General features: G+C 44.7%; 1 long non-coding RNA gene across 1 annotated transcript in view; it reads left to right on the top strand.

Moving 5' to 3' along the window:
* Positions 1-17672, top strand: part of LOC143925477 (uncharacterized) — a 34939-nt gene extending 17267 nt beyond the window's left edge. Inside the window, exon 2 of the long non-coding RNA XR_013261996.1 lies at positions 17244-17672. This is a non-coding gene — a long non-coding RNA (uncharacterized LOC143925477). The remainder of the gene's footprint in view (positions 1-17243) is intronic.
* Positions 17673-20418: the final 2746 nt, after the last annotated feature.

The raw sequence follows: 20418 nt of genomic DNA, 5'->3' as shown, positions 1-20418 counted from the left end.
GTGTGGTTGTTTTCAACGAGCGCTCCAGAGACATCTCCCATGGAACAGTACACAATTGTCTTACCGCGCTGTGCTTTCAACATGTGCAGAAACAGGTCCTATGGAGCAGTCCATAATTGTCTTACCATGTGATGCTTCCCAACACGTGCTGCTTTGCCACTGAGTGACACATCACCACCATTCTTCAGCGACAGCTTCCATGTCACCATTCTGTATCTTCGGTATCTTCAGTCCATTCATTCACCACTCACCAGCATACGTTCCGAGCAATATTTCATCCAGCTCTTAACTACCGAGTTTCGATGAGGGCCTTTCTTGCCCATATTACTAGCCTACTCTACACATAGGTCACACTCTACCACAGAAATAAATCAACTTATTACCATAATATATACATACATATGTGTCCCCTCCAATTATGCACCCCGCTCCCAACCTCCTATAATCTCTTACTGTAAATATGGGTCGTGATTCGGCAAACTTGCTCACAGCGGTGTTGCAGGGCTCTGACTTGGCAGCAAAGTCTCTAACTTGTACACAGAGAGCTTACCGTCAAATCGTCCCTCAACTTGCATAGACAAATGGGAGACCCTTCTAGATAAATATCGCTTAACTACACATATAAATTTACAACAATGACCAAACCCACACAATTCCACCCCTGTGCCTGGATTTCAGAGATCATGCCCATGGTATACCATGCACCTCTACCTATGGTTAGGTTCAAGGAACCCTCTAGTTCCATGACTAACACTACACCGGTATTCTTTAGGACAAAGAAACAAACTCGCCTATGTCCTAAATAATACCTGGGTGCCTCCTTCCCAGCAATGATCTCTCCATCCAGAACACAGAGAGAAATAACTTCCCAACATTATTCGTTCATCCCCATGTATTGAGCTGGCATACAAAGGACGTCATTGTCATGCTTCCGACAAAGGGAAATATCCACCTGCCTCTAGCTTTCATCTACTCTGATCACATGTGTGATATAGCCTCAAATGCAACAAGATAGAATCCCCAGTCAGTAAGCCCATTGATGCCACCAAATATACAGACCGAGTCTGCGCTTCTGTATATGGGAACATACAGCATAACACCTTTCACAATCCAACTTAGTACAGCCCATACAGGCATTCGACCACTACTTTGGATTAGTGTAAGCAACGTGTGTTGGCAAAATCTTACTGAGCGGTGATGCTAACTCATCAGGCCACTGCCCCTCATACAGAGACGGTACAATCAGCTTGATATTGGCTGATATTTCCACCTGCCACAGAGTGCGTGCCAGAGCCAATGACAGGTTTCTGTCCTCTCTACCAACCTCTCAACATGGTTGACAAAATCCGGAGCCACTCTAACCTGGGTATTTCTGTGACTTCGTTGAATGTTATCAAGGATGCCACCAATCTCCCGGGGTAACAAAGTCACGCTCCTTCTCTGAAGCTATGGCTGTGAGTTTGTTCCTCAGGAGGCTGATGTCCACTCCAATAACAACACCCATCCCAGCTATTGTCCCCCCCCCCCAATATAGTGCTGAATACATCCCTCCTCTTTCAGGTTACTCCTCAGAAATAAGCATCCTGCATGGACCTCATTCTCTGGGAGTAAGTCACTGGTACAATGACCGCACTTGATTCAGTGTATACTCAGCACATATAGGGTGATGGTTTTTATCAACGTCCGTGAGCTGTTGCAGCGCCATATGGTGAAGTCATACGGTACCCTGGTAGCCAGCGTTTGTTCCCTTTATTTTAACGGAGCATGCTCCTGTGTGTATTCACTGGCATTATCTGTGCAGGGTTTCAACCTCTCAGGTGAGACATCAACCAGGCATATCTTCCCCATGTCTAGTTCTGGTGTCCCGCATGTCCAGTAACTGAAAGCTTCTCTCTAGGACCGCTAGGATTGAGACACCACCCCTACGAGGACGTTTTCACCCCATTGATGTGTCACCTGGCACCCTTTAGTCTGGCCAACAGCTGCCTTATTATGCATAAGTGCCAGCCTGCCTCCTGGGTACCTGCACCATATTAACTCTGTTACATCAATACATGTCATATGTTAAAACCTGCCTTTTTTTTCAATTCCTCCTTCCAACAAAAAAACACATATATTACATTTTCATGTTCTGACGGATTGGATGTGTCATATTCCTTCCCCAACCTCCAACCCATTGCACATGTATTAATAACATGTTTGCATTCATCAGGAGAGACTTCAGCCACAAATATTTCACAAGCTCTGTTGTTTCAGATTCAGCACTCGCACCACATTGTCCGTAAGAAAAAAAACAAGTATTAATCTGAATCTCTCTTTTTTTTTTCTTTCTCTCCTGATGTTTATCAGAACAAATTTGCGGTGTGGTGTGGCACAGACAAACTGTCAACCAGATGATCATCTGTCATCCACGTTCCAGAAGCCTCTCCAATTCTCGCTCCACCAGGATTCTGGAAGTGAAAAACAAGAACAGTATCAAATTCTTATCCACAATATCTGCTCGCTTACCATGTTTACTTATAGTTCCCTCCTTGGAACCCAGGACCTTAGTATTCCTGGCTTCTGCAACTCTGACCAAGCTATCCAAACAACCATGACCTCTTTAGGCTGAACCCACTGTAAAATGGATCCCCATGGTATGATCAAAAATGTTTAAAACTGAACGTCAGTGTTGCTTCTCGAAAACTTCAAATTTTACAAGCTACAAAGACAATGCATCTATCTGTATCTTTACGATGTATGCACTACCCCCTTTCAGGTGGACAAAGCCTAAACCTTTTGGAACTCTTTTCCACCTGAATGAAAATATAACAAAGAAAAACACTCCAGCGGCTAGACTGGTTCTAACTGAGGGCATTGTCAATTACCCCCCTTTCAGGTGGATTAAACCTACTACTTTTTCCACCTGAACAAAAATAAAAATAGAGGACTAAACCAATATCAAACAAAATTTAGAGAAAGAAAAAAAAAAATAATGTAGAAAAATTAAAAATCTGGCCATTATCACACAAACAACATAAGACAACCACCATTAAACAATGACAAACACTCAACGTTTAGTTAACAACATCCATGGACTTTTCTCCTGAGAAGAGTGCTCATTCCAATCTGAAATACAATTAGTTAATGGGAAAAACAAAAAACAAAAACAAAACAAAGCATATGTAACCTAACCCCTGTTCTGCTATATTTTTCCCACTGTTGTTCACACTTTGACAGACCTGCAAACAAATGCAAATGTCAGTATCCAAACCAGTTTAACTTCTTCCCTGGTCTCTGGAAAAGGAACACACAGACAGTGATTACACACGATTCTTATGTTAAGCAGCAGTATTGGATATTACTCAGGAAAAGTTTACAAAGACTGAAAATAAGAGAAGATAAAGAAACACAAAAAACAATACTCATAACAGAAACATCTTTTAACCACACAAAAAAAAACCCACAATACCAATTCAGAGGTTTATCCCTGAAAATACAAAAAAATTCATATCTATATCAAGGTCCTCTATCATATTCTGAACCTGAAACTCACATCAAACCTTTTTCATAGCGGGGAACCATTGACCAGGATATTCTTACCATGCCTGCAGCTCACTAAGTTCTGCTAACATTGTTTCCCCCAGTGCTATATTTGAATAACCATGCGTCTACCTCCATTTTGACTTTACGCAACTGTCCTACATATTGCTTTTCGGTTTGTACACCCCGCATTTGGGTCTTACACGGGAAATGGGTTTGATTACTATGGGTTCCATGCTTTGGATGGCTAGCCCACCTGGCTGAATAACACACATGATGCCTTGGGGTCGTTTTCGGGTATGATCTAGTTTTGATATCATTATTCGCCGCCCGACAATATTTTGCGATGTGACCCCCCCTTTTACACAAAAAACATTTTAGCTCTGGTTTCCCTCCATAGGCTCTTCTTTGAGCATATGGCACTGGAAACCCACATTGCTGGATAATATTACTGCGATTGGAATGAACAGACTTTACACTCTCATTGTCTGAGGAGCATACAGGTTTTCTTCATGTTTCACTTCTAGCTTTTCTGTACACTGAGCATGTGCGGAGGGTACCTCCACCATTGCATATTTGGAGGATAACTCCATTATGGCTGCTTGTGCCTTAAGCATTGTGATAACCTGCAAATTATCAGCCTCCCTTTGATTCAAAGAGGCAATGCAACTTTCTCTTAATTTGCACGTTTGTTCTAATTCATCTAATCTCTGTTGCAATACACATTTCTCAGTCACTAATTGTTCAATCCGACTACGAGCATCTGCATCAGCCTTTTCAATCCCCACCAATATATCTCTTACCTGCTCCATTACTTGTTCTCTTTCAGCAAACCATTCTAATTCTTTTTTTTCCGCAATTTCTTTCATTCTCATTAACATGCATAAGGCATTGGCCATTCTCTGTTTCCTGCCTTTTTTTGACTTATTACTTATGAGATTGTTATGTGTATTACACTGTCTCAAAAGTTCACCAAATTGGTGTGTTAAATGACTCTCTTGTGTAGGGATGGCCGAACGGTTCGCCCGGCGGTCGGTTCACGGCGAATTTCGGCTGTTCGCGGTCCGCCCGATCGGCGGACTATTGCCGCTGTTTGCCCGGCGGACTTACGTGTTTACTGTGTAAAAGAACTTTGACCTATGATGACACATCCATCATGTGGTACAGGACAGCCAATTGAGACATTACAGCACATGGACACTTGGACATTCCCCCTAACTTATAAATAGACCCGATCCGGCGGCCATTTTACATTCTTTCGTATGTCACTATAGGGAAAGGTTGCTGTATGGAGCAGGGAGAGACTGCAGTGACCCAAATCGCTAGCTATTAGGTCCACAAAACTTCTTTTAAGGACTGGTATGGTATAGGTGTAGTTCAGGATATAGGTTTGAGGCACTGCTATTCAAGTCATTGTTGCAGCAGCCTGTCTTTTGTCAGTGCTGAGAGAGGGACAGGACGCTGTGTGCAGCAGGGACAGTCAGTTTAATCATTAGCTGTTACTATTAGGTCCACAAAAGTCCTTTTCAGGGCTGGTATGGTAAAGTAGTACAGGATATAGTTTTGAGTGCTATTCAAGTTATTGTTGCAGCAGCCTGTGTTTTGTCAGTTTAAATAGGGACAGGCAGGAAGCTGTGTGTGGCAGTAAGGGACAGTCAGTTTAATCAGTAGCTGTTACTATTAGGTCCACAAAGGTTCTTTTCAGGACTGGTATGGTAATAGGCTTGTACACGTATAATATTCTTTCTTCCAAATATAGAAAGAATATTATACTTGACTGCTGCCCTTCTGCTGCAGTAGTCCTTTATCAGTATAGGGACTGAGGTACAGTCTGCTAATCACAACCTACTAGTTGCACAAAGGTCCTTCTAAGGACTGGTAAGGTATAGCGTAATAGAGTATATAGGGTTGAGTGAGGTACAGTCTGCTAATCCTTAAGGACTGGTATAGGTCCACAATATATAGGGTTGAGGTGCACTACTGCTGACTGCTGCCCTATTCTGCAGCAGTCCTTTATGAGTATAGGGACTGAGGTACAGTCTGCTAATCACAACCTACTAGTTCCACAAAGGTCCTTATAAGGACTGGTAAGGTATAGTGTACTACAGTATATAGGGTTGAGTGAGGTACAGTCTGCTAATCCTTAAGGACTGGTATAGGTCCACATTATATTGGGTTGAGGTGCACTACTGCTGATTGCTGCCCTATTCTGCAGCAGTCCTTTATGAGTATAGGGACTGAGGTACAGTCTGCTAATCACAACCTACTAGTTGCACAAAGGTCCTTCTAAGGACTGGTAAGGTATAGTGTACTACAGTATATAGGGTTGAGTGAGGTACAGTCTGCTAATCCTTAAGGACTGGTATAGGTCCACAATATATAGGGTTGAGGTGCACTACTGCTGACTGCTGCCCTATTCTGCAGCAGTCCTTTATGAGTATAGGGACTGAGGTACAGTCTGCTAATCACAACCTACTAGTTCCACAAAGGTCCTTCTAAGGACTGGTAATGGTAAGGTATAGTGTACTACAGTATATATGGTTGAGTGAGGTACAGTCTGCTAATCACAACCTACTAGTTCCACAAAGGTCCTTAAGGACTGGTATAGGTGTACTATTTGGTGTGCAGTATATAGTATATAGTTGTGTAATACACGTATAAAATACTTGCACATATAGAAAGCATAGTATAGTGCGTTTCCACTGTCCAGCATTGTGACTGCTGAGCGGTTCTGCAGCGATACTACAAAGAGTGACAAACGCAATCCAAAAAAAAAGTATTGTAACTGGTGTGATAGACCAGTGGCCCCCAAAAACAATAGATTGAAGCGGGGTGTTATATACCTTCTTCCACATACATACTGCACTTCTGTAGAGAGTTTTGTCACAGGGGCATTTAAAAAATGACAGGCAGAGGAAGAGGCAGGCCCTTCCGCTGGGGTGGTAGGGGTAGGGCAGGAGCAACAGGCTTGAGTCAAAGTGGGAAATTGCAGAAGGTGCGTGCGATTACGTCAAAGGAAGCACCAGAATTGGTTGAGTGGCTCACTCAGCCTTACTCTTCTGCACCCTCTGCTGTGCATATTATGAGGGGCTCCCACCATCCCTGTGCTATGCTCATTATGAGGGGCTCCCACCATCCCTGTGCTATGCTGACCTCCTCCTGGGGCTGCTTACGGTGCAGGTGTCAGTGCTGTATATCACGGTGCTGGTGCTGGTGATCATCTCCTGCACCCTCTTCTTTGCCTACCCTGACCTTCCCTCGCCTCCATTGTCTCATGAGTCCTGAATTGTCAGAATTTCACATATAAAAAAAGAATGCTTGTAGTTGTCAATCCCAGATTCACCTCATACATGTGTTATGTCACGGTGCTGGTGTCAGATCACTCTATCACGGTGCAGGTGTCATTGCTGTATGTCACGCTGCTAATGTCAGTGCTCTCTAGAGGTCGACCGATATGGGTTTTTCTCTGGCCGATGCCGATATTTAGAAATCGTGGCGGCCGATGGCCGATATATGATGCCGTTTTTTTGGGCCGATATGTTAGGCCAATTTTTTATTTATTTTTTCCTTTTTTTTCCCCCTTCATCTCATAAAACCTAAGTAGGACACCTTTCACACTAGGGCGTTTTTCAGGCGATTTTGGGCTAAAAATAGCGCCTGTAAATTGCCTTCAAAACGGCTCCCCTGCAGTCTGTGTGAAAGCCCAAGTGCTTTCACAATGAGGAGATGCGCTGGCAGGACGTTAAAAAAAAAAAATCCTGCAAGCAGCATCTTTGGAGCAGTGTAAACCGCTCCTCCACCACTCCTGCCCATTTAAATGAATGGTCAACACTGCTGAAGCACATGCAATGCGATTTTGCAGCAGTGCTTCACTGCCCCGCTAGCAGCCGAATAGCGGGGCTAAAATGACGGTAAATCGCTGCTAAAACTTGCAGCGTTTTACAGTCAACTCCTGCCCGATCCAGTGTGAAAGCAGCCTTAATAAGTGATGAAGAAAATTTCTTACACATTTATTAAACAAAACAAACCTCCAATCAGTTCACTTGTATGTATAATTTAGATTAAAAAAAAAAACTATTTATACACAAAAACAGGTACTCAAAACTTTTGGATGAAAAAAAAAGGGCTAACTTGCGTTTGAAAGACCTCTGCGCAAATACCGCGTCACATAAAATATTGCAACAACCGCTATTTTATTCCCTAGGGTCTCTGCTAAAAAAATATATATAATTTTTGGGGCTTCTGAGTGATTTTCTAGCAGAAAATACTGGATTTACCTAAGCAACAAGTGTCAGAAAAGATTTAGTCTTTAAATGGTTAAACTGAGAACTTCTACACATGGAGTTCAGCCCATTGAAGAAGAAACATTTGATCTTTTCTTGGCAGCCTGCCCAGAGAGGAGGAAAGTCCTTCACTGATGTCTTCAGGCAACTTACATTGACTTCTATTACAGAAGTCTTTTGCAAGTCGCGCTGAACATGTAATCAGCTTTTTTATCAGCACAATCGGCCGATGCCGATTAATTAAAAAATGCCAAATATCGGCCGATATATCGGCTGGCCAGTATATCGGTCGACCTCTAGTGCTCTCTATCACGGTGCTGGTGTCAGATCACTCTATCACGGTGCAGGTGTCATTGCTGTATGTCACGCTGCTGATGTCAGTGCTCTCTATGGTGATCATCTCCTGCACCCTCTTCTTTGCCTACCCTGACCTTCCCTCTCCTCCATTGCCTTCATGCACTCCACAGTCCTGAATTGTCACAATTTCACATATAAAAAAATAATGCTTGTAGTTGTCGATCCCAGATTCCCCTCATACATGTGTTATGTCATTGGCCATGTGGTGGGACTATGTGTGCACAGCTAGTAATTATTTTGTGGCTGCAAATTTGACCTGTAGGTTTGCAAAGTTCGCCTCCCATTGAAGTCAATGGGGCCCGCCACGAACGTTACGGTTTGCGAACTATCGGCCGCGTTCGCGAAAATGTCCCATCGGAAGTTCGTCCATCACTACTCTTGTGTTGTGTAGATTGATATATAATACCACCATGCTTGCTAATGAAACCTTCAATGGCTTTCATTGATATGCTAATTAGCCCACCCACACTAAAGTTGCTCAACCAGTTGCTTAGACAATAGACACAGACGAACAGATAAATAACCCCCACAAAGACACAGATACAGCTGTTTAAAAGCTAGCTTTCACCTATAGTCCCACCAACAAACAAAACAAAAAAACAAAAAACAGATACAAACCGTTTAAATCTACAGTGACTTGTGGTTCTACAGCACACAAGACACAAGGCACACTCTTAATCAATGCCTTAGGTTGCAGATCATCTTACCAGAGCTATTTCACTCTCATGTGGGTAGAAATATAAACCTATATTTCCCCCACTTTTTTTCCTTTTTCCTCAAAGATGTATGGTAATTCCTGTCAATCTCTAACCAACACTTTGCATTAGCATTACACTAGATGGACAGATACCAAGCACACACAAAGACACAGATGAAGCTGTTTAGAAGCTAGCTTTCACCTGTAGTCCCACACCAAACACACAAAAAAAAACGCAAAAGGAAAAAAACAAATACAAATCCGTTTAACCATGAAATTTCTTCAGGAGAACACACTCTTAATCAATGCTCTCCTATCCAATTGCAGGCCACAGGGAATTCCTATTGGGACAGATTTCCAAAATTGTATGGTTATCCTGTCAATCTGCGGTTATATCACATAACCAGGGTGATCAGTCCCTATCTCGCCAGTGCGCCAATTTGCCCTCTGGTACAGCAGCACAATACAACATTAAAGTACATACATATATCAGCCATAGTTCTCACCAGGTTCTACGCGTCCGTTTCACCGGTGAAATATCTCACAGAATTTTCATGCTCATCCAAGCATGCTTTCAGAATTCGCGAGCCAGCGCCAATCTTGTCCCCACTAGAGATGATTTCCAGTTCTGGGTGTCTGAGGATCTGTGCTTACAGGGACTCAGAAACAAAACATTAGATTTTTGTGAATTCTGTGTAAAAATACCTTTTACACGCCTTTCTGGGGTGCCAAATGAAGTAACTGATCAATACAACCTATTATTATCATCAGTTATGTATTACTTTGTCTAGTCCCTATAGATTAGTTAGTCTATCTATACTCTGAGCACATGCTATCGTTAATATCACAATACTATAACAATTAGCTATGAAACCAAATACACGGTCTAGGATCAATCAAATCTCATTTATTTCCCAAGGAAATAAGAAAACTTGCATAAGGTATCAATAGAAGTTACAAGAGTGCATAGCATACAATCAGAATACAATACAAGCGATACTTAGCAGATCTTCGCGGCTGAGCCTCATGATGGAAAGAGAGAGAGCTCTCTTTAATAAATCCCTTTTGATAAACACACCTCAGCCACACCACACCCCATTGCCCACCCCCTTTGCCTGTGGACCAATCAGCGTCTCTGCGGCGTCTCCTCCCCCAGGCTAAATATCTCTGACAGTCCTGCCATAATTGACCTCTGGGGGGCAGTGTTTGCCCATGAATTGCAACTGCTCCGACTGGGTTCACATCTTGTGATTTGATCTCGGACGCCCAGCTGATCATTAGGTCCCTTTTTGTCCTTACAGACAGACCGACGCCGTCATTGTTCTAAATCTCTTTGAAGCTCCGTGCACACCAGGTGGGCTGAATAGAACTCATTCTGCTATGCAGATTGTGTTTGGTGACTTGGTTGTACCAACAGATATGTAGAAACTTTAGATGTATAATGTTCAATTCCAACACCTGGAAAATCCAACTTTGGAAGATGCACACAGTGTGTCAACATGTGCTATCTCCCATCATGGGGGATCAATGTACATGTTTTGGGGCTGCAACCCCTTCATCTCAGCCATTTTCCACAAAACACGTACATTTATCCCCCATGATGGGAGATAGCGCATGTTGACACCCTTCCAAATTTAGATTTTTATAAAAGACAAAAGTTTTTGTTTAAAAGCAAAAAAATAAACCACAAGCTAGTTTGTGTTGTTTCACACTCTCCCCAAAACATCAATGATGTTCTTCATTTTATTTTTAACATCATTGATGTTTTGCTGTATATTTTCTAAATCCCAATTGCACCCCATTATCTCCCCAATCAGTATCTGGGCACTTTCACTGGTAAAATGTGATTCTTCTTCCACATCACCTACAAAACAAAGCAAAAAAACACACCATGTATTATAAATATGACAACATACATTGATGAGCTTACCGGAAGCTGTGCTCTCCGACACTCACCTGTTGTGGTGACAATTTGTCCAACTTCAATGATCTCTCCTTCCTCCTCCTCCTGCTCCTCTGCTTTTGGTTTTGGAATTTTGCCTTCTTTTGGAAGGGTGGTGTCCCTGGTGTCCTCAGACTTCCCGAGTCTTCTCTCCCCTATGAGAATGTAAAAAAGGAATAATTAGCACACAGAGGGCAGAAATAGGAATATGAAACATTGCTTGGAAGTGTTGTGCAATTGTGTTTTTTGGCCGAGTTCAAAGGTGAGAACATTATTGTGGACACTTTGTTAAGCTGGAATACTTACCTGCAGAACGATGTTTCTTACGAACGAATAAAACCATGAACTTGAAAGTGGCCATTTTAACCACTTCAGCCCCGGACCAATTGTCAGCCTAAGGACCAGAGGTCTTTTTACAATTTCGCACTGCACTGCTTTAACTGGTAATTGCGCGGTCATGCAATGTTGTATCCAAACGAAATTTTAATCCTTTTCTTCCCACAAATAGAGCTTTCTTTTGATGGTATTTGATTGCCTCTGCGATTTTTACTTTTTGCGATATAAATGGAAAAAGACCGAAAATTTCGAGAAAAAAAGATTTTCTAATTTTTGTTATAAGAAAAATCGAATACACTCAATTTTAGTCATACATTTAGGGCAAAATTTATTCCGCAAAATGTCTTTAGTAAAAAAAAATGTCAATAAGCGTATATTTATTGGTTTGCGCAAAAGTTATAGCGTCTACAAACTAGAGTACATTTTCTGAAATTTACACAGCTTTTCATTTATGACTGTCTATCTCATTTCTTGAGGTGCTAAAATGGCAGGGCAGTACAAACCCCCCCCAAATGACCCCATTTTGGAAAGTAGACACCCCAAGGAAATTGCTGAGGGGCATGTTGAGCCCATTGAATATTTTTTTTTTGTCCCAAGTGAATAATGACAAAAAAAAAAAGTTTACAAAAAGTTGTCACTAAATGATATATTGCTCACACATGCCATAGTTATATGTGGAATTGCACCCCAAAATATATTCTGCTGCTTCTCCTGAGTTCGGGGATACCACATATGTGGGACTTTTTGGTAATCTAGCCACGTACGGCACCCCGAAAACCAATCACTGCCTTCAGGATTTCTAAGGGTGCAAATTTTTGATTTCACTCCTCACTACCTATCACAGTTTTGAAGGCCATAAAATGCCAAAATAACACAAACCCCCCAAAAATGACCCCATTTTGGAAAGTAGACACCCCAAGGAAATTGCTGAGGGGCATGTTGAGTCAATGAAATATTTTATATTTTGCCACAAGTTGCAGGAATATTAATTTTTTTTTTTTTGCACAAAGTTGTCACTAAATGATATATTGCTCACACATGCTATGGGCATAAGTGAAATTACACCCCAAAATAAATTCTGCTGCTTCTCCCAAGTACGGGGATACCACTTATGGGGGACTTTTTGGAAGCCTAGCCACGTACGGGACCCCGAAAACCAAGCACTGCCTTCAGGATTTAAATATAAAACGCTACCAAAAAAAACTGTTAGTGATCGCAGGGATCAGGCCTGACTCTGCAAATGCTGCAGTTATGTGTTTAGTGTTTTGTAAGTGACAGTGATCGATCGATACTGCACTTGGGTGAGCTGGGCGCAGGGGAAAAACACAGGTGCTAGCAGGTATCTGGGCTGATCCCGCTAACAATGCATTTTTTTGGAACTCTAAACTGCTAGGGATGCTAGTATAGATCTGATCAGATCAGATATTGATCTGTTCAGATTCTATACCACTACGGGAGGTGTATGCTTTGCTCGCGGGTGTTAGCGGTACTGGCACTAACCTAGCACTGCCTGGGGCGATGCTGACCCTGACCCTAAAACCTAATTGATATCACCCACCGGGTGATCAGGGGGTCAAACCTTTATTGGGTAATAAATGGTGGGTGCCCTGATGCTATAAAAAGCAAACTAACTAACCAGAGTCACCCATAACACTTATACGGTGATCACTGGTGAAAGGGTTAACTAGGGGCAATCAGGGGGTTAAAATCTTTATTAGGTAGTATATGGGGGTCCCTGGAGCTATATAAAAACCTGACGGGGAACCTAAAAAAATAACTAGCTACCTAGCGGCACCAGTGACACTAATGCAGCAATCAGAAAAACGATTGCTTAGTGACACTGGCAAAAGGGGGTGAAAGGGTTAACTAGGGGCAATCAGGGGGTTAAAACCATTATTGGGTAGTATATCGGGGTACCTAGTGCTCGGGGGGGTTTGTGTGCCTATGTGTATCTACATGTCAGTGTAGTGTTGGTGCACACTTACTTTCTCTCATCTCCTCGCAGTCAGGTCAAAAAGACCACCCCGAGGAGAATGACATCACTTCCTCCCTGCCTGTGTTTACTATACACAGCGGGGGAAGCTTCTCATTCGCCAGGAGAGATCGAGAGGGGATGGCCAGAAACCAACGGCCATCCCCCTCATCCTGGATCGCTCCTGCAGCGAAACGGACCACCGCATCCAGCGGGAGGGGGTCCGATCGGACCCCCCACCCGCTGGAAGGCGAGCACGTACATGTACGTGCTTGTGCCTGTCGGTGCCATGCGGCGGTCCTTAAGTGGTTAAACTGCACAACATGGAATCAAAGCACATGGAGCAGTATGCAACCAAGAATAATCATATGAACACACGACAACTACTTACTTTTTTGAAGAAGACACTTGATCCTTCTGTACTGTTCGTGCTCCCTCAGTTTCAGGTCTGGCCAGCGTTTTCTCAGTTGATCCTTGGATCGGCGTACCCCAAAATTCTTCTGAAGACTCTTCACAACTTTAGTCATGATCTTGGCCTTTCTGATATTTGGGTTTGGGTAAGGTCCATACTTCCCATCATAGTCGGTCCTGTTCAATATGTCCACCATCTCCAACATCTCTACAAAAGACATATTTGAGGCCTTAAATCTTGTCTTCCTGGATCGGGACGTTTCAGGCTCCGGGCTTTCCTCACCCTCCTCCTCGTTAGTGGAACTCTGATTGCGCACCTGCATTGTCTCCGCCATGTGCTCTCCCCACTGCGCCAAAAGAGAAGGGGCGGGGAATAGTCTAGAAAGAACGTCAGGGGCGGGCGGAGTTTCACGCATGCGCACTGTATATAAAAAGCAACACACGTGTGTCGTCCGTACGATCTGTGAACAGAGTGAGGAGCTGAAAATTCGTTATTATGCGTAGAGTGTCGAATTCATTCATTCGTATTCGTTGAAATTCGCTATTTATGTATGTATAGACATTCGTGATAATGATTCGTAGTTTGGAAAGTCGTTTGTTTATTGAATCTTTTAATACACACAATGACGTCTCTTCTCCTCGGCTCAAATACAATACAATACCCTTCTAACTCAGTTCTCAGGAATGCACTTTGCCAGTAATCCATCCTCCGGCACAAAATGAATTAGCTGATTGGACTATAAGATTTACTTTGAGCTGACCTTTTGTTTCATTAGATCTTTAAAGAATTATCGAATTCATTCAAATTCATTTGTTATATTTCTTTCGTATTCGTTGTTATTCGTTATTTTTTTATTCGGACATTCGGATGCATTCGGCCGAATTTCGATTCGTTACGAACTAGCTTCACAAGCCTAATGTTAACCACTTGCTTACTGGGCACTTAAACACCCTTCCTGACCAGACCAATTTTCAGCTTTTGGTGCTCTCACACTTTGAATGACAATTACTCAGTCATGCAACACTGTACTCAAATGAATTTTGTGTCCTTTTTTTCCCACAAATAGAGATTTCTTTTGGTGGTATTTGATCACCTCTGGGATTTTTATTTTTTGCGCTATAAACGAAAAAAGACCGAAAATTTTGAAAAAAAAACGCATATTTCTTTGTTTCTGTGATAAAATTTTGCAAATTATAATTTTTTTTTCATAAATTTTGGCCACAATTTATACATATTATATTTTGAGTGGACAGCAAACACTTATACAAGCTGTACACTCACTTTATATTGTAGCAAAGTGTCATTACTTAAGTGTTGTCACATAAGGGAAAATAAAATATTTAAAAAAATGTGAGGGCTGTACTCACTTCTGTGAGATACTGTACATCGAAATCCTAATCATACAGTGCAGGGCATGGTCAAAGACCATGTGATTTATCCAAGAAACAAACTGAGGGGTGGGCAACAAAGCTACATATCTTTGGTAAAAATAACCCAAATTAGTGGATATTATTTGGTCTTTGTGAAAGTTAGAGAGTCTACAAGCTGCGGTGCGAATCGCACAAAATTGATCACACCTGATGTACTGGTGGCCTATCTCATTTCTTGCGACCCGAACAAGTCAGGAAAGTACAAATACCCCCCAAATGACCCCTTTTTTGAAAGTAGACATTCCAAGGTATTTACTAAGATGCATGGTGAGGTTTTTGATGTTGTCATCTTTTTCCCACAATTCTTTGCAAAATGAAGATTTTTTTTTTTTCTCACAAAATTTTCAATGTAATAGGTTATTTCTCTCACATGGCATGTGTATACCACAAATGACACCCCAAAATACGTTCTGCTACTCCTTCTGAGTATTACGATACCAAATGTGTGAGACTTTTACACAGCCTGACCACATACAGAGGCCCAATATTGAAATAGCACCATCAGGCGTTCTAGGAGCATAAATTACACATCTTATTTCTCAACCACCTATTACAGTTTTGAAGGCCCTGGAGCACCAGGACAATGGAAATGCCCACAAAGTGACCCCACGTGGCACTGACGACACGTGGCACTGACAGATGGCACTGGAGGCAGATGGCACTGGAGGCAGATGGCACTGGAGGCAGATGGGGTTGACAGATGGGGCTGACAGATGGGGCTGGCAGATGGGGCTGACAGATGGGGCTGGCAGATGGGGCTGGCAGATGTCGCTGGCAGATGGGGCTGGGGCTGGCACTGGGGCTGGCACTGGCAGATGGTGCTGGCTATTTGCTCTGGCTAATTGCTCTGGCAAATGGGGCTGGCAGATGGCACTGCGGCTGACAGATGGCACTGGCGCTGGCAGGTGGCGCTGGCAGGTGGCACTGGCAGGTGGCACTGGCGGCACTGGGGCTGACGGCACTGGGACTGACGGATGGCACTGGGGCTGACGGATGGCACTGGCAGGTGGCACTGGCGCTGGCAGGTGGCACTGACGCTGGCAGGTGGCACTGGCAGGTGGCACTGGCGGCACTGGGGCTGGCGGCACTGGGGCTGGCGGCACTGGGGCTGACGGATGGCACTGGCGCTGGCAGGTGGCACTGGCGCTGGCAGGTGGCACTGGCAGGTGGCAGGTGGCACTAGCAAGTGGCACTGGCGGCACTGGCACTGGCGGCACTGGTGGTGGCAGGTGGCACTGGCAGGTGGCACTGGCGGCACTGGCACTGGGGCTGACGGATGGCACTGGCGCTGGCAGGTGGCACTGGCGCTGGCAGGTGGCACTGGCAGGTGGCACTGGCACTGGCGGCACTGGCAGGTGGCACTGGGGCTGACGGCACTGGCGGCACTGGGGCTGACCGCACTGATGGCACTGGGGCTGACGGACGGCACTGGGGCTGACAGGCGGCACTGGGGCTGACGGGTGGCACTGGCGCTGGCAGGTGGCGCTGGCAGGTGGCACTGGCGCTGGCAGGTGGCACTGGCGCTGGCGGCACTGGCGCTGGCGGCACTGGGGCTGACGGCAGGCACTGGCGCTGGCAGGTGGCACTGGCGGCACTGGCACTACTGGCAGATGGCACTGGGCTGACAGATGGCACTGGGCTGACAGATGGCACTGGCACTGGGGCTGACAGATGGCACTGGGCTGACAGATGGCACTGGCACTGGGGCTGACACTGGCACTGGGGCTGACACTGGCACTGGGGCTGACACACAGATCGCTCTCCCTCCTCACACGCTGTCTCTGTGTGAGGAGGGAGAGACACTGCAATGGGAGATGATCTCATATGTTTACATATGAGATCATCTCCCATTGGCAGCTGCGATCGCGCTGTGAACGGCCGCTTTGATTGGCCATTCACGGCGATCTGTATTTGCCTGTCTCCGGGAGACACGGCGAATACAATACTTCCGCGATGCGCGCCCCCGGCGGCGCGCATTGCGGAAGTAAACACCAGGCCATCCAGGGACTGCCAGGCGAGGGAACCCACCCGCTTTAAGGCCGTCATTCGGCTATAGGGCGGGTGGGAGGAGGTTAACTAGATGTTCTTATTAATCAGTAAGTTGTGATTTAACAAAGTGGTTTACATATCAATAGACAGTAGTGGCCAAAAATGATTGGGACAAGAATGAAAAATGCTGGGCTCAGAATGATAGTCTGTTCTATTTGGGAACATTCAATTTGCAACAGTCATGAGCTAAAAATTGTGATTGATGAGCAAAAAACTAAAACTATGTCCCATTTTCATACACAGGAAGACCTCAACCGGGGGGAGGCTGTGGGAAGTGGCAGCCTGGAGGTCGACCAACGCCATCCTTCTCCTCCTCCTGCCACAACTACAGGAGCCCAGCCACAGCCTGGAAGGATGCCTGGCGGGAAGTGCCTAAGGAAGACGAGAGAGTGATGGCCTGGGTTCAGTCTGGTCTGACAGAAGATGCAGCCTCTTGAAGAACCACATCCTGGGGACATAAATGGCATCTGCTTTTCCTGATCTCTAGGACTTCTGGACCAGACTGCTCTCCCTGAGATATGTATTCCTCAGGCCACCAATTATTATTTTTCTAATAAGTTCATGTCTGCCCTGGGTGCCAAAGGCTTCGCCAAATTGACAAGTTTATCCAGCGCTGCCTTCCTCTTTTTAGTTGTTTGAGACCTAAATAAAGGTTTTTTTTGTTTGAAGAAATACTTGCGTATGTGTTTTACTTCAAAAAGGCCAGTTTATTTGTGAGCAGACAGGTACATTTCAAAAATACAAAGTGAAATGAATAACAAGGGGTACCAACACTAAACAACCTCCTGTAGATTAAAAAAGAAAATATCAAAAAGATAATAATGTTGTTGTGGTAAGTTTACACACAAAACACACCCCAAAAAATGGAAAGCTGAGCAAACTGTCAAAAAAGGAGATGTTTATGAAAAAAACAAACACAAAATTCACCCAAAAAAACAATAAAAAAAAAATTGGGTAGATGTGACGATTTCAAAAATTGTATTGCTGAAATTAGTAAAAAAGGCTCAGGAAATACGTTCGGGAGAAGTGTGTGTGACTATGAGAATCAAAAGAGTTCCTTCTTGCAGCATTGTAAAAAAACAAGAGAATGCGCTTCATGAAAGAATTTTTAACATTGCAGTGTGACAAATGTGCTATATCGATTACGAGCAGTTTTACCTGAGCGAGCGCTTCCGTGTCGGAATTTGATTGTGAGCATGCGTGGCACCTTGTCCGTCGGAGTAGGCTACACATGATCGGAGTATGTCCGATCGGAGCATTTTGTCGGAAAATTTTACCGGCAAGTTGGAAAAGTTGGTCCGTCGGATATTCCGATGGAAACAGTCCGATGCAGACCACACACAGTCGGAATATCCGACAAAACGCTCCGATCGGAAACATTCCGTCGGAATCTCCGACCATGTGTACACGGGCTAAATGTGAATGTCAGGTAAGAGAGCTTCACCCCATCAAGGTATGTCATCAGCTCTTCGTCCATGCACTCCATTCGAGAACCATATAGGTCTCGATAGAACAACGCAAATCTGTCATTAATGGAAGAGGGAGTCACCCCATCCGAATCACATATGGTTGAGATAGTCGCCGGGGAGGAGCTTTCCCTTGCCAGCCATGCCAGCATACTACCAGTCTTTTCCCCATGTTCAAAGATTCTTTGGGACTGATGTAGTAATTTAGTTTTGGTGGCTTCGTAACAGGAGAACATCCCTCAACGCTGCCTAAAAGTTAGAGTATGCTCTCGGGGTACCTGACTCTAAGTATTCTTCCTCAAGTGCTGCCAACCTTTCTTTCTCATACATCAAGGGACACAAAGACTCAGTAATTACTGATGGGTTATAGGGTATCACTAGGTGATTGGACACTAGCACACCCTAGACAGGAAGTTCAATCCCCCATAAAACCCCTACCCCTACTGGAGGTACCCCAGTTTTTTTGCCAGTGTCTTAGGTTTTGGTCACAAGTAAAGAGGGGCTGTGCTGAGCTCCGCTGGAATATCCTTACTGGGGCCAGCTATGCAACCGGATCCATTCAAAGTGTCTTTTCCAGGCTGAATTGGATGGTACCCGGGCCACATGTCCGAAGAAACAAGGTTTTACTTGTAATGCGTCTCTTTTCAGAGAGCTGGACCCTGGGACACAGTATTTGTTTTTTTCAGCCATATTCCTGGCAGGGTGCTTTACAGGCCCAGAACTGCGGATCCCCCTATTCAAGAGGGCTCCAGTCTCTGAAGGTGTCCATGCTCTATGCTCCTCCAGCCATGCTCCAGGAAGGATGAAGGTAAGGGTATTTTTTTCCTTCTGGGATTCTCCCTCCAAGGATTAGGGGACTGAGACAGGACTGGGCAGAGAGCGGTAACATACCACACCACCCGCCACCGTCCACCATCGTTCGCCGCCGCCATTACAGCGGCTCCCCATCCACTGGCCCTTCCCTCTCCTCTGCCCCAGCCTCCCCTCCATGCTTACCAGCAAGGTTAGAGCCTCTGCTCGCGCGGGAAACGCTCGTTTTTTAAAAAGCGAGGGGGGAGGAAGTGGTCGGAGGAGGGGGGGGCAGAGCACTAGGCTACACAGGCTTTAAAGTGCACTCTTTTTCAGATGCACACAGCCTATGGTGGGACACAGAGCTGACAGGCGCATGTGAGTGTGGAAGACACAGGCATTTCCCGGCAGCATTTACTTGGGCACCAGACTGAGTCTTAGTAGCAGCGGCAGTTGCTGAACTACAGTGCTCAGCAGTCAGTGCATTTTTTTGTGGCACCTCTAACTTTTGTTGCTTTGCACTATGGGTAGAAGAGGTACAAGTACCCTGAAGAATAGGGGCTCTAAGGAGTCCCCTTCAGGCTCTGAGGACCCCCCTCTGCAGCACCTTCCCCCCCTGCAGAACCCGGGGAGGCTGGCCAGGGAGAACCGTCGGGGTCAGGGCCTGCAGCTGCTTCTGGCACTTCAGCCCCTGTGTACATTACACAGGAGTTTTTTTCCTCAACCATAAACGTTTAGAGGAAAGATTAGTGGCCTTAATCGCATCTTCACTCAGTGGAAGAAAATGCACTAGGCCCACCTCTGTCACCCAGGACCCTCAGAGTGAGGAACTCTGGGATAAAGGAGAGGAATCCTCCTCAGAGGATCGGGAGGAGACTGATGATTCCACTTCTGAGGAATCTAGTGAAGAAGGGCCCTCTTCAGCTTCTCAGGATGAGAAGATGTTGGTGCAAATTCTTGCTGGATTGGTCCGTTCCACGTTTAAGTTCCCCGTCCCTGAGTCAGTTAAAGAACCCACTTCTTCTCTGGGTTCACTGAAACCTCCTCAAACTGCACATGCCTTTCCTGTTCATGGTTTGCTGGAAAAGCTTATCTATTCTGAGTGGGATCACTCAGATAAACATTTTGTTCCTCCTAAAAAGTTTTCTACACTTTATCCTATT

The sequence above is a fragment of the Lithobates pipiens genome, unplaced genomic scaffold, assembly GCF_037356315.1.
Source record: "Lithobates pipiens isolate NorthernLeopardFrog02 unplaced genomic scaffold, aLitPip1_a1.2 Scaffold_22, whole genome shotgun sequence".
NCBI lineage: Eukaryota > Metazoa > Chordata > Amphibia > Anura > Ranidae > Lithobates > Lithobates pipiens.
Note: the sequence above shows the minus strand (reverse complement) of the source record. Positions and strands in the feature narration are given on the sequence as shown.